Source organism: Ceratotherium simum, chromosome 34, assembly GCF_057802395.1.
Source record: "Ceratotherium simum simum isolate JZ-2026a chromosome 34, ASM5780239v1, whole genome shotgun sequence".
Classification (NCBI taxonomy): domain Eukaryota; kingdom Metazoa; phylum Chordata; class Mammalia; order Perissodactyla; family Rhinocerotidae; genus Ceratotherium; species Ceratotherium simum.
Window position 1 is genome coordinate 16,298,681 of NC_141933.1, and position 15,253 is coordinate 16,313,933.

The 15,253-nt window shown below is 42.0% G+C and overlaps 1 protein-coding gene across 17 annotated transcripts in view; it reads right to left on the reverse strand.

Moving 5' to 3' along the window:
• The window catches only part of CTNND1 (catenin delta 1), a 47,097-nt gene that overhangs the window by 26,490 nt on the left and 5,354 nt on the right, over positions 1-15,253 (reverse strand). For 5 of the 17 annotated variants that reach the window (XM_087422889.1, XM_087422886.1, XM_087422890.1 and 2 more), the window contains one exon: positions 38-80. The exons of the other annotated variants lie outside the window; for them this stretch is intronic. The gene's annotated coding sequence lies outside the window, so the exon portion shown is untranslated. The remainder of the gene's footprint in view (positions 1-37; positions 81-15,253) is intronic. 17 annotated transcript variants of the gene reach the window in all.

Sequence of the window (15,253 nt, forward strand, 5' to 3'; positions counted from 1 at the left end):
CCAACCACGTAGTAGCTGGGCAAAAAAAGTCACTTACCTATAGCACAGTCCCTGGAATGATTTGTTCTACTGTAAAATGGCTGTAGAAATATAATTTGGAATTATGATTCTTAGAGGTTAAGAACATAGGCTTTGGAATCAGACTGACTAGGTTCAAATCCCAGCTCCACTGCTTCTCAGCTCCATGACAAAGTACCACTTAATCTCTCTAAACTTTGGGTTTCTTTTCCATAAAATGGGAGAAATAAAATACATAGGGTGGTTGTGAGGACTAAATGAGACAATCCATGTACAGTGCTTAGAAAAATGTCTTGACACACAGAAAGCTATTAATATTATTACTAATACAAATACTATGACAAACAGCTAACAAAAGGGACGAGAATCTTGGTGGTGTTGGTAGGGCTCATGAATAAACCGCAAGCCTCCACGCACTCCCCTCTCCCATGTAAGTAGCCCTGTAAACTACAAGAATTCTTCACACTCTCAAAGGGAAAAATGAAATAAAACTCCAGACTAGGGGGTCAAAAGACCTGGGGTTTCAAATCCTGGCTCTGCCAAAAACTAGCTGTGAGACCTTGGAGAAGTTACAATCCCTTCACTTTCTATTACAGCCATGTGCCACATAATGACGTCTTGGTCAACAACGGACCGCATATACAACAGGTGGTCCCATAAGATTAGTACTACCTAGTCAAGGTGTGTAGTAGGCTATACCATACAAGTTTGTGTATGTACACTCTATGAGTTCGTACAATGACGGAATCACCTAACGATGCATTTCTCAGAACGTGTGTCTGTCACTAAGCAACACATGGCTGTACTTTTCAGAGTTTAGGTTTAATGGGCTAATATATGCAAAACTATAGACTGGGTGACTCTGAACCTCTCTCCTACCTCCATGCAGTTCAGATACCCAAAGACATGACCAGAATTAGACAAGCAAGCCTCTGCAGAAAGAGGAAAAATTATTTGTTCTACGATGGAGAAGTCTAAACCCCAAGAAATAGTCTTTGGGTTCTTGGGAAAGAAATTTTATCTTCTGTAGTCAGCCCCAAAGGCAGTTCTACTCCTTTCTTTCTATTTATTCATTATGAAATCAAAACCAATGTCACAAATTTATGCCCTCCCTCTAAAAGCAATGATAAGCAAAACTCCTCTTCCATATGATCTTAGGGATTTCAAATGGCTTTTTTAAAAAGCACACAGAGCCTCCTACTGAAGAGTACCAATCAATAAAATATAGCACCTGTAACACTACAGAACTGTACTACATAACATTCAAGCCAACAAAGTGGGTCTTCTAGATACCTAAAAGGCATTTATTTGCCCTAACTGGCATTTGCCCCTAAATACAAAGCAATTATTCCTGTTCAAGCAGACACACAGAAAATTCCTGTTTTATTTTTAAATCAAAGGAATATTTTCTGTCAGTAGTTTTTCTATGGCTTCTTATCACAGAGTGCCTGTACCAGAGTCCAAAGTCTAAATACCCCACTCAACACCTGATATTCCACCATCTGAAGCTCAGTCAGAACAATTATAACATTTCTCCCTTAGCTGGGAAGACACTCCTGTGCTAATCCCAAATCCCTGGACGTGATTTGCATTAAGACCTAAAGAGGACTCTAATCTCGTCACAGTCTCACCTCAACTGAGCACTTCTCAGAGTTACAAAACTGACATTCCAGAAATGCCCTTGTCTTAGGTGTTAGCAGTTTCTGTGCTTCTCTGTGGATCTGCTTTATGCTAAGACCGCCTGGCTTCTCCATTCTTAGAGCACCCAAAAGGCTGACTGAAGGAGTCTCACTTTCACAAGGACTGGATCTCACTGTGTCCACCATGAATCTCTCTGATGAATTAAGGGAGTCTCTGGCAAATTACTCACCTTTTAGGAAAGAGTGATACATTCCAAAAGTGATACATTTATATATTTATTTAAAATAAATAGGGCCGGCCCCGTGGCTTAGCGGTTAAGTGCGAGCCCTCCACTACTGGCAGCCCGGGGTTCGGATCCCAGGCGCACACCGACACACCGCTTCTTCGGCCATGCCGAGGCCGCGTCCCACACACGGCAACTAGAAGGATGTGCAACTATGACATACAACTATCTACTGGGGCTTTAGGGAAAAAGAGGAGGATTGGCAATAGATGTTAGCTCAGGGACAGTCTTCCTCAGCAAAAAAAAAAGAGGAGGATTACCATGGATGTTAGCTCAGGGCTGATCTTCCTGACAAAAATAAATAAATAAATAAATAAATAAAAATAAAAAATATATATAAAAGGTTTTAAAAATACTCCTTGTTAGGGCCAGCCCTGTGGCTTAGCGGTTAAGTGCGCGCGCTCCACTGCTGGCGGCCCGGGTTCGGATCCCGGGCATGCACCGACGCACCGCTTCTCCAGCCATGCTGAGGGCGAGTCCCACATACAGCAGCTAAAAGGATGTGCAGCTATGACATACAACTATCTACTAGGGCTTTGGGGGGAAAAAAATAAATAATTATAAAAAAAAAAATACTCCTTGTTAAAAGGAGGTTGAGCCAGCAATCTAGGCAAATAGGACACCTTAAACTTATTTCAGTTTTATAATCCTGACCCAAAGTTAACTGTCAAGATTTAAAGTTTTTACTATGACTTTAAAAGAAAAAAAAAAATCACCTCTACTATCATAAACCTAAACTCAGAAACCAGATGGAACATTCTTCTTGCTCTCTTTTCCCCTCCCAAGTAATCTGTGAACCCCTCAAACCATAACATACTAAAATGGCTAAATGCTGGACTGCCTTAGAAGCAAAGGGAGGGTGTGGCTCTCAGCTAGTGAGGGGGCCCATGACTGAAAGGGTATGGAAAGAAACAAAACCTGCTTCTCTCTGGAGCATGTGTGACACACACACAGGACTGGTCTAACAAGTCCTTCTGATCTCTCAGGCCAGGCCACCTCCTTCTCTTCCCCCATGACCCACGTGCCTCTCCAAGGTCCTCCACTGAGACAGATAACACTGAATTTTCTCTCAATCCTGGGAGTCTGAGACACACTGAGTTACTTACCTGGATCCCTGTTGCAACCTTGCCAAAAGCACCTCACCTAGCCTTATAAGGAGAAAGCAGAGCTTTAGGGAGAGGCTGATAAGGAAACAAAGATAAGAGGGAGGGGCAAAAAACAGAGGGAGGTGTCAGACTGGAGGAAGGGGAGAGGCCAAATGCCTTTCTCCTTCCTAGAAGAGGATGGAGAAATAGAAAGGAAGGTCAGGTACACGATGGGAAATGAGAAAAAGTGCAATCAAAATGGAAAGGTATTGTTTAACTCTTGTATCATAAAAGAGAAATCCTAAAACTAACCAGGACATCTTAAACACTTCCCTACCCTAGGCTAGGGGGAAAAAAAATTCATGGAAAAAAAGCTTAACCTTAGGGTTTACTAGAGGTCACCCAACTGTTTGAGCTCACATTCCTTTTTTTAAAGAGGCAGTTTCTCACCAAACCCCCTTACTTTCTATCTATGGCATTGCCACCATCTCTTTGCCCATCATTTGAAGATGACTTGGAAAAGCTCAAAGCATGGAAATGAGTCATATTTACACAGTCCTGCTTCCTCAAAGCCCTGAAAAAAGGAAGTAAGACACCCCTTCCATCAGGTTTAGAGTATATCTCCCTTTTGAAACAAGGAATGGAGAGAGAGGTGTGAGTCTATGAGGAAATCAGAGGAAGTGTTCAAGTGCTATTTCAGCTATAGGACAGATAACTGATGGAAATGTTTCTCCCTATCTAAAAGAAAGAAGAAAATCTGACCTTACAGGGGAAGAAAAGTTGTGAATTACTAACTACTGATCTTCCCCTCTAAGTTATCACACATAATCTTCTCAACAACCTCTGAGGTAATGTTGGCCCCTTTTTATAGATGAGTAAACGGTACATCCGAAGTATCCTGCCCAAGGTCATATAACTAGTAAGTGATGGAAACGCATCTGTTCCACTCCAAGTCCATGTTCCTTTTCCTTGATAGAGTGAAAGGAGTATGAACTTTCTACACTTCTTGTGGTTAAAAGTTATTCTTAACTCAAATAGAGAAGTTAACCAAAAGTAAATTTTTAGGGGAAGAGGGGAAGGAAGTAAGGGAGGATGGGGCAGAAGCACCTAGACCTTTGGGTCTTAACCTCATTTTAAAGAACAAGACCTTACTCAGTTCTCAGGAACAACAGTTGGCAATCTACCTCAGATTTACCATTTTATAAGGAATGAGAGCTCAGGAGGGAAGGTGCAAGGGACAAAAGTAGTACTACCTTGTACAAAATGACCTACCTTTCCACTGGAAGCCCCACTCTAGAAATCTGGCTACATACCACATTCTCTAATCACCCCCACCTCAAGAAAGAAAATCTAATCACAAATATCCCTACTCCCTTTTCTTTTTTACTGAGGAAGATTCGCCCTGAGCTAACATCTGTTGTCAATCTTCCTCTTTTTTTGCTTGAGGAAGATTAGTCTTGAGCTAACATCTGTGCCAATCTTCCTCTATTTTGTATATAGGTCACTGCCATAGCATGGCTGACAAGTGGTGTAAGTCCACGCCCAGGATCTGAACCTGTGAACCCAGGTCGCCAAAGTGGAGCACACCAAACTTAACTACTATGCCACAGTGCTGGACCCCTACTCTAATTTTTAATGTGAAATCTCACTAAACCAAAAGCAGAAATCAGATTGGGGTGGGAAACAGAAGGAACTAGAAGCAGGGAAGACTGTGCTAGCCAGCATCAGCACAGAGGGGAGGGATTGTTCTAGCGGTATGTTAGCAATCTGCCTCTAGGGCAGCTGTCCTCCTGGGCAATCAAAGGGCGGTTTGTGTGTGTGCTCAGGAACTAGCCAGTTTGGCAAGAAGTTGAGGACTCAGCCACCCAATCCACGAAGTGAGAAGAGATGCCTGTTTCACAGCTGGAGTGGAGGGCAGGCAAAACACAAAACAAGGGGGAAAAGAAAGGAGGAGAGGAACAAAGAGTGCTACAGGTGCAATTTCAGTCTAGACAGAGGGGGAAAAAATCCTAGGAACTACCAACCATTCTCTAGTTATGTGCAAACAGAGAATTGCCAGTACCTCTCAATACTGAAATCAAAGAATGGGTAGGTTTCTCCAGCTCTGTATGTAGTAAGGTGCCAATTAGAAGGATAAGACCTAAAATGTAGGGCCCCAGAATTGCCTGTTTCTCTCTGTCCTTTCAGACCCAACAAGGCATCCGAAATATATATACAGGGAAAAAACATATAAATAAAAATCTATCTCCTTCTAGAATTCCTTTCTTAATTAAATCCTAGAGATTTATAAATAATAGTAGCACACACAAAACTCAGTGAGATCCCCAATGCTAAAAGATCGAGGCCATTTATATAACTCAAGCGCTAAGACGCAAAAAACCACAGTCAGAATTCACACTCCCTAATCCCTCAGAGTAGCTAGATGCTCTGAGACCCATTAGACACACAAAGGCTGCTCTCTTCTCAGTAGAGCCCTGTAGCAGAGCTGCTCTCCAGGGACAAAGAGATTTCACAGGAGAACCACAAAGACATCGCCCCTCTCCGTTCCCCCACTCCCAGCTTTCTCACTTCCTGTCACAGTAGCACCAGACCACAGTCTCCCAGAAACAAACAAATACAAAGTGCTGGATTCTGGGCTGCAGGCCAACTGCATTCCAGGGCATCCTGTCTACCAATCACCAGCCAGAGCTCCCACTTTGCCCTGCTCAGTTCCTTATCATGTTCTGGAAAACAACCCTCCTCCCTGCCCCAAGCCAACACTACATAGGACAAAGCTCAGGCCTTTAAGAATCAGCAGAAAGACACTGTATGTGGATCTAAGGGTTCGGAGCGGGTGAGGGGATTTTTAAGATTCCTATTTGGCAAGTTTCTTCACTTTGGAGGCACTGAACTGGAGATTTTAAAGCTACTGCTGCTATTATACTCAGCTCAGCTACATGTGATACATCCCAAAGAAAGCTTCATCATGGCAATCTGATCGCCAACCTAGATTCAGTCAATGGAATATTCCCACCTGGAGAACTACTTTAGGACACATCCTCTGTCACCTTCTCTATCACCCATTTTCCACTGTTTTCAAAGTCTTTCAAACTCTTTTCCCCACAAGCATAAAGTTGATTCCTAAGAGGCCCCACAGAAAACAAACAAAGGCAGCAGACTCCACCCTACAAAGAGGAAGGACAGGCACCAACAGGTGCTGGGAGCAAAGTTCCCTACTTCCCTAGGGGATGAGAGGATAGGAATTGCACAGTAGCCCTGGCAGCAAAGAGGTCAAGACAGCAATCTCAGCTTTTCCTGCTCACTACTCCCCCTGCAGTGGGTCAGGGGCTGTAGATTTGGAAACTTGTCAGAAAAGAAAGCCTCCCTTCCTAATAAGGTCCTCAGCTGATTCCAAGAATGGGATAAATGACACATTTTTCTATTATCTTGTACAAGCCCAATGGTTGTTAGTCCTAAACCCCAGAAGCAAAGATGCAGAGAGAAGTCAAGCTCTAATCGCCAGAGATTCTTGAAATCCAAAGAAGTAACACCCTTTGCCCAAAGGGCTCAATTCTCCTTGCATAAAGCATAGCACTAGGCTCAGCAAAGAGTTCTCCAACCAGAGGGATATTCCAAGCAACTAACTAGTAATATGCTATCATTTCTCATCTTTTCTCCTCCCTTTCTCCTAGACTCCTTCCCCCTTCTCGGATCTGCTAAAAGTACTCTGGGCTGAACTCTGATTCAGACACTACACGATGCAAAAGAAGCTAAGTATAAAACAGCACAATTCAGAAAGAATTAGTCCATATCTGGATCTGATGTAACCAGGTAGAAAGAGATGGGGCAGGAATATACACAACAGTCAGACATTCTACGGCTGCATAGCAAAGAGAATATTTAGCAACACTATATTTTAGAACAGAACTTCAGCAGCAGGGCCTAGTCACTGCAAACTCTATCATGGAAGCACACAAAAGTAAAAGTTTAAGATCTCTTACCTAGCACTGAATCAGACTAACTTCCTTTTTCTCTCAAGAGTAACTGAAAAATTAATTACAATTTTAGTATTCTTAGCCAATTCTCCCTCATTCATAGCCCAGGCCAAATAAATCAGTTAATTAAGTACTACGGTGTGAGACTGATATACAAAAATCAGTCAAGTAGGAGAGTTTTCTGAGACACTTTAAAAAATTTAAAAAGAAAAAAAAAAGAGAGTTGTAAAAGACACATCCCAGACAGAGAACTAGACACACCCATATCAGTGCTGCTGCTCCAAAAGGATGCTTGGCAGGTTCTCTGCCTCAAATTGAACAGGTGAGACAAAAAAGGAGTGCTGACTCAGAAATACAGTCACCCCAGGGTATGAGGGAGGGAAGGAGACCAGTATAGCCAACCAATTACAATTCAGTATTACTTCACCAGAGATTCTGGTTCTAACTATCTCTAGCTGTTTGCAGACATATTTAGAAAACCCAACCAACTGAATAATGAATGGGTAAGAAGAAAGTCAGCAGAGGGGCCCAAGACTTAAGCTGTATCCTCAATGGTTGGAAATCTAACTTCCCATATACCCCTTTCTCTCCAAATCAGGCCCAAAGCTGAAAGAATTGGAGGGAGGGGAGGCAGAGAAAAGAATGTGACTGGGAAAGGTTTAGCTACATTCCAACTAGCCAACATCCCACATAGTATTAAGAGTGCCTGAGAATCCAATCCCACTACATGCGAGTTGCTGGGACTCGGCTAACACACATCCAATTCCTCCGCCACCCCCCACTCCCAAACACTCTGAAAAGAAACGTAATTGAGATAGCTTGATGAAAGCACCAGCTGTTTCCACCACTCTCCCTCCCCCAACCCCCGAGACCACAGTTCAAACTCACATCAAACACTTAATACAATTGACTGGCCAGTAGGAAGGAGAAGCTTGGACTAAAATAGCAGGAAGAGTGCCAACTGGCCCCACGTAGAAGGAATGCTTTCTTGGCTCAATTTAAAAATAAGAAAACTTTGTCATCCACTCCCCTCTGCCCAATTATGTTCTCCTTTCCACAACCTACCCTCCTTCAGTGTCCAACGGATTTCACTTTCTTCCCTACAATTCCTATCTATTATCAAATAGATCAGGGGAGGTATAAGGCTGAATGTAAAAGAACGTCTGGGAGATTGGAAGGCTTCCTGGACTGCAACAGCCAAACCTAGCACAGGGCTCCCACATAAGGGCAAGGAGACAGGAGCCCACAGCACCCATCTCCATGTTTCAAGTAAGGGAAGAAGGGAGCAAGCGTTATGGTTCTACACTTGAACACTGATGGTAAGCTAATTTCCCAAGGCATAGGTAGCCAGTTAAAAGTATTAATGTGATCAACCCCTCCCCCACCCATACTCTAAGTTGGCCAGAGTTAGCCAAGGAGGAAGGGAAGGAAGCCAGCAGTTCCTTTTCAGACAGGAAGTAACATTGGCCTTTCCTGTCAAGTTTTAAACAAATTGTCCAGCTGAGTTTCAATGCTAACATCCTCTCCTGAATTTGTTCCACAATTTCAAAATGGGGAGAAGAAATGGAGATATGGTCTAAAATTTCCCTTCGCCTTAACAGGCAAGTCCTCCATACCATGCTAAGCACTGGCACAACACCCAAATCAGGCAGTGACATCTGTAATTCCAAAACAATACAAGATACAGAGGTAGAAAATTTCAATTTAGCCACCTTATCACCATGTCTACTACCATGAACTATTCTCCTCTGCTTCTCACATTAATTAAATAACTACCCACCTGAGAAATCACACAGATATATAGCTTAACTCAAATGTTCAGGTTTTGTGGTCCTCAAACCTGAGTGATCAGAATCACCTGGGAAGCTTTTTAAATAAATACAATTTCAGGGACAGCCCAGTGGTGTAGTGGTTAAGTTTGTGCATTCTGCTTCTGGCGGCCCGGGGTTCGCGTGTTCAGATCGCAAACGGTAAGCGGTATGCACCGCTTACCAAGCCCCGCTGTGGCAGACGTCCCACATAAAGTAGAGGAAGATGAGCACGGATGTTAGCCCAGGGCCAATCTTCCTCAGCAAAAAAGAGGAGGATTGGCAACAGGTGTTAGCTCAGGGCTAATCTTCATCAAAAAAAAAAAAAAAAATACAATCTCCCAAGCCAGCCCTGATAGCCTAGTGGTTAAAGTTCAGCACGCTCCACTTCAGCAGCCAGGGTTCAGTTCCCGGGCACGGAACCACACCACTCATCTGTCAGTAGCCATGCTGTGGTGGCAGCTCACATAGAAGAACTAGAAGAATTTACAACTTTATACAACTATGTCCTGGGGCTTTGGGGGAAAGAAAAAAAAAAAGGAGGAAGACTGGCAACAGATGTTAGCACAGGGCACATCTTCCCCTGGGAAAAAAAAATACGATCTCCCAAATCTACCTCCCCATCCCCCATAAATCAATTTCTGGAGGGAATACTGGGAATTCATATTTTTAAAAAGAGCTCAAAGTGATTCTGATAGTCAGCTGCTGGGAACTACTGTACAGGCCTATCCTGACAACTCTCTGACCACCACATTCCTCTTCCAAAAAGGGCACTGGTTACAAAATACATTATTTGGGCTTGCTTTACTGTTCACCAGACAGCTCAGATCACTGTTCAGTCTGGATTAGAGGCTCTTTGAAAGCATGGATTTAAATATAAGGACGGCTGGAATGACACAGTCCTAAATCCTATATCCTAAACTCAGACCTAGAAGGAAGAACTGTCTCACTTCTTTGGAATCCTGAGTTGCTACCTTGGAGGATATCCCTATTTACATTGCAGATTGGACAACTAGATTATTTATTTTTGTGTGTGTGTGAGGAAGATCGGCCCTGAGCTAACATCTGCCAATCCTCTTCTTTTTTTGCTGAGGAAGACTGGCCCTGGGCTAACATCCATGCCCATCTTCCTCCACTTTATATGGGACGCCGCAACAGCATGGCTTGCCACGCAGTGTGTCGGTGCGCCCCGGGGATCCGAACCGGCGAACCCCAGGCCGCTGCAGCAGAGTGCGTGCACTTAACCGCTTGTGCCACCGGGCCAGACCCCTCGATTATTTTTAAAATGACTTAGTTTAACTTTCCTCCAATGAACAAAGAGCTGTGCCACATATTCAAAGATTGGTTCCACATTCCATCCCAAAAGAAGTCCAAAGTCCTAAATCTAGCATTCAAGACCATAGATAATTCTAGCCCAGTTGACGATATAATAGAAATAACGAGAAACTCTGGATTCAAGTGTTACCTCTGACACTTATCCAAGCAAGTCACTTTAACTTCTGGTTTGAGTAAGAGCAAATGAGTAGCAAAATGTTTTTAGAAGAACCATAAAGAGAAATATTTCCACAAGGAAGCATGTGTCACTAAAGATTTAGGAAAGAAGAATGGCATTGAAAGATATACGTTCAAGGCAACTACAAACATCTATAAATGCTGAAGTAATACATATCAAGCAGTTATTTAAAACAACTTCAAAATTTTAGGGAATCTATGTTGCCTAGAGTATTTTCTACGCAAGATAATACAGTTACCTGACCAAAAGAGAAGGTGATAGAAGGGAAAAAAATGTTTCCTGATTGAGGTCATCTCCCAAGGACGATATTAAGTAACAAGATGACAACTAGATAGGTATAATTAAAGGGAAGAATAGAGGGTAACCAGGTCAAGTTCCAGGGCTCAACTCCAAACTAAGAGAGAGAGAGGGAGACAGAGAGACTTTTTCACTGCGGGACAGACTAGCTAAACCAGAAATCTTGAGAGGGAAAAATAAAAACGGGTGATTCAAGACACAAGTACTCTGGTAATCAAATATCCTTTTATTTTCCAAATGGGGTTGCCATAGAACAATCACTAAATAGTTGGTGCTTCTTCCTAAATCCCACCAAAGTCAACCAGGCCAAGTGGCTCAGCACATGCTTTAATAACCCTAACTGCTTAAACATATGGAAAGGGAAACCAGACATACAGTTAGTTATCAGGAATGACCATCTCCCCTGATGTGCTAGACAGATATGGATTTGGTGGCCTATAAAGTGGGCCCTGAAGCCATTAAATCCCAGTGATTAGGGCTTTGGGAAAGCAGGAGCTTTTTGGTCAAATGAGTGGAAAAAAAAAAAAAGCAGCAGATAAGTGGGACAGGCATAATATTTGGTCAAAAGCACATAAACCAAACCAACAAATGTACTCAAAGGAAACTGTACCAGATCCAGGCTGTCACTTCTGTTCATAGAAAATTGGCTATGTAGATAAGAAGGTAGAGAAACATATTTCTCTGGGGAAGAAAATTTTGATCTCACTTCCCAAACACATATAAGCTTATTTTAAGTAGTTGCCCCACTATTATCACTGTCCAAGACAAGGGTCATGAACCTATGCAAAATCTGCTACTCTGCAAATTACTTGCTGACTATACTCACATGGAACTTCTGCAATGGGACAAAGATGGAGGCTAGGTCAGGTGTTGCCTCAACTCCTTACAAAGAATACACAAAAAAACTGTTAAGAGCTATTGTCTCTGGGGTCTTAAGTGAGAGGGAGACAACTTTTCCTTGTACTGTATAGTGCATGAGGAGGTCCTATTTTTTTTTTAATTTTATTTATTTATTTATTATCCCCCCCGCCAAAGCCCCAGTAGATAGTTGTATGTCACAGCTGCACATCCTTCTAGTTGCTGTATGTGGGACGCAGCCTCAGCATGGCCGGAGCAGCAGTGCATCGGTGCGCTCCCGGGATCCGAACCCAGGCCGCCAGCAGCAGAGCGCACGCACCTAACTGCTAAGCCACGGGGCCGGCCCAACGAGGTCCTATATTATCTGCCCTTTCTCCCAACGCACACCCATTGGACCTCCCCAAACAGATCTACTTCTCCCCACATCTCTCTTGCTCACTGGTAATAACCAGCCTCAGGGCCTTTGCACTTTCTATTCATATCTACATGACTTCATTCTAATTTCTTTTAGGTCTCTCTCAAACATACCTTATAAGTGAGGCCCTCCCTGACCACTCTATATTAAAAAACCTCACTCCCACCCTGGCATTTCTTATTCACCACCCTACATATCCTGCTTTATTTTTTCTCAATAGTATCATCACACTCTAACATACTATATATTTACTTGCTTATTTATCTCTTTCAACTAGAATGTAAGCTCTGTGAGGTCTATTTGGTGTACTGTTTATTCCAGTGCATGGCATACAGCAGGCTCTCAAACTTCTTTCAAATAAATGAAGACGTTTTACTTTTTCAATGAAAACAAAAGTTAAATTTTAGAAAAATAAATCAACTTTGTTTCATTTTTATTTCTATACCTTTTTTCTAATTGTGATCATAGGCCCATCAGTTGGGGTCTCCTGTAGCCTTACCTGCAGATTTGGCTAACCTTCTGCAGGGCATTCATTCAAATAGCCAGCTTTGCCCTGGTTACAAAGCATTCAACAGAGAGTAGAACAGCAGAGAGGTTACAGAACCCTCCCTCCATTCCAACAAAGAAACAGTGGAAAGAAATCAGATTGGCACCAATTTATCCTTTAAAATAGACTACTCTATTTTAAAAGTGTGCTGAATATACACTAGCTATTTTATTTCAATGAGATTTACTTCACTTGCAATGAAATGGGAACTGTAGGTACTATGATAAAGGTCTTGAAAAGCTGACCTAGTTTCTATAACATCTTATGTCCTCAACCATCAGAACATATTTTGGTTTCTTAAAATATAAGCTCCCTAAAACAAAAATCTTTTCACCCTACAAAGAGACCTCTCAACATGCTACTGCCTTCCAATATAGAACAACAAGGGAAGCACATACAAAACTGATAACTTATTCTGAGAAAAGTAAATTTCTTTTGCTTTACTGTCAACTGAACCAAAATGAGTAATTAATTAGTAAATGTGGATGAGATCTGAAAATCAAAAACATAAAAATAATCTGAATTACTAAAAGAGGTCAATCTTCTTGGATCACAACAATTAATCCTAATCCAGATCTAATTGAAGTAAACCTGAAGCAGTATCCTAAAACTTGTACCTTTGGCACATGAGTACAATTTATTCAGTAATAATCAGAAATTTCTTCCACATTAAGTGTTAGTGAGGCAAAGCGATGCCCAGGAAGACCATAATCCTAAGGGGAAAAAAAGATAGGAAAGGCAAAGAGAGACAACAGAGAACAGGAAAGCAAACAAAATGGAGACAACATAGGAGATTCAGTAGAGGGAAATGTGGGTTTAAAAAAATGTGGAGAGCTGGGGGAGTTACGATAGGGAGTTACGGAGTGCCAATAGAAATTAGTTTAAATACTACTCAGAACACTAGTTTCATGGGTTATTTAGTATGAAGGGAAAGAAAAAAGAAGGAAAACCTTAGACTGGAGGAAATCTAAAACTTTCCAGGCAAGGCTGCACCTAACACATATTTCCCACAGGGCACAGTTTGGCTTTTCCACATACAAGAGCAGACCTCTTTCTTAGAAGCATGCTTCTCACAGGAAGCATTGAAGAACTCAAAATTTCTACATGTCCCAGTTTTGCAAACGTCCACAAATAAGGGTTGAAAATAGATGGGCCAACCCTGTGGCTTGGCGCTTAGGTGCGCGCGCTCCGCTACTGGCAGCCCGGGTTCGGATCCCTGGCGCACACCGACGCACGGCTTCTCCTGCCATGCTGAGGCCACGACCCACATACAGCAACTAGAAGGATGTGCAACTATGCATACAACTATCTACTGGGGCTTTGGGGAAAAAAAGGAGGAGGATTGGCAATAGATGTTAGCTCAGAGCCCGTCTTCCTCAGCAAAAAGAGGAGGATTAGCATGGATGTTAGCTCAGGGCTGATCTTCCTCACAAAAAAGAAAAAAAAAGAAAATAGAGAATGATGTTTTCTGGACATAAAAGAGAGAGGTTTATTTCAAGAAAAGGGATAGTAAAAGCCTGCCTTCATTTTTATGTAATTATTTCTTGTACAACCATTCATAACTGAATGTTATCCTACAAAATCCTGGTTAAACAAGTGAGATTTCAAGGTAAAGAATCTGGTTCAAAGTCAAGAATAATAAACCCAAACAAAGCTTTTTCAAACCATTCTCTGCCAAAATTAAAGTCTACCCTTGGATGCTAAAGTTCTGTCTGTCTCTTGTAGATACAAAAAGGTGGGAAAAACGTATCGCTGTTTTTTTCCTCAAGTATCCAAGTCTCTGAGGAAATTACTGCAAGATATTCAAGCTTTGCCACTTGTTTCTCTTCCCCCACTCAGACCTCATTTTACTTTATTAAAAGTTATCCATGTCTTTATTTTGGACAACCCTACCCACAAAACTCCCAAAACTTGCCTATTACCAAAGACATTTTTTTCCCATAAAAAAAAAGAAAGTTACGGCCCCGTGGCATGGTGGTTAAGTTCGCGCACTCCACTTCCGCAGCCCAGGGTTCCCAGGTTCAGATCCCAGGCTAGGACCTACGCACCGCTTATCAAGCCATGCTGTGGCAGCGTCCCATATAAAGTAGAGGGAGATGGGCACGCATGTTAGCCCAGGGCCAATCTTTCTCAGCAAAAAAGAGGAGGACTGGCAACAGATGTTAGCTCTGGACTTATCTTCCTCAAAAAAAAAATTAATTAAAAAAATAAAAATAAAAAACAAGAAAGTTAGTTTACCCCTCCAGGAAGCCCATTTATTCTGTAATATAAGCATACATATCTACCATAGAGTCTCAGATTTTAAGAGATCTTAAAGGGCATTTATTCCAACAGACAAATGATGTTTGAATTCATTAAAGTATCCATTCTAATAGCAAACATTTGCAAGGTATTCCAGTGAGCTGGGCACCATTCTATGAATTTTTCATATATTAAATCACTTAATCATCACAGCAATCCTAGAGATGGTTAATATTATTGTCCTCATTGCACAGACAAGGAGACCAATGCATAGAGCAATTAAACAATTTACCCAAGGTTACACGGCTAGTAAGTGGCACAGTAAGATTTGAACTCAAGCAGTCCAGCTCCAGCATCCATGCTCTTAACCATTATGCTAAACTGCCCTGCCTCTCCATATCTGTGAAACTCTCAGACTGGAAATTCTGTTTGGTCAGCATATCGATCAAAAAATAAAGAACAAAGCACTTGTGGCAAACTGTTAACAATGGGCGTCTAGGTGAAGGGTATACAGGGAGTAACTGGGCTCTTCTTGCAACTTTCCTGTGAGTTTGAAATTTTTTCAAAATAAAA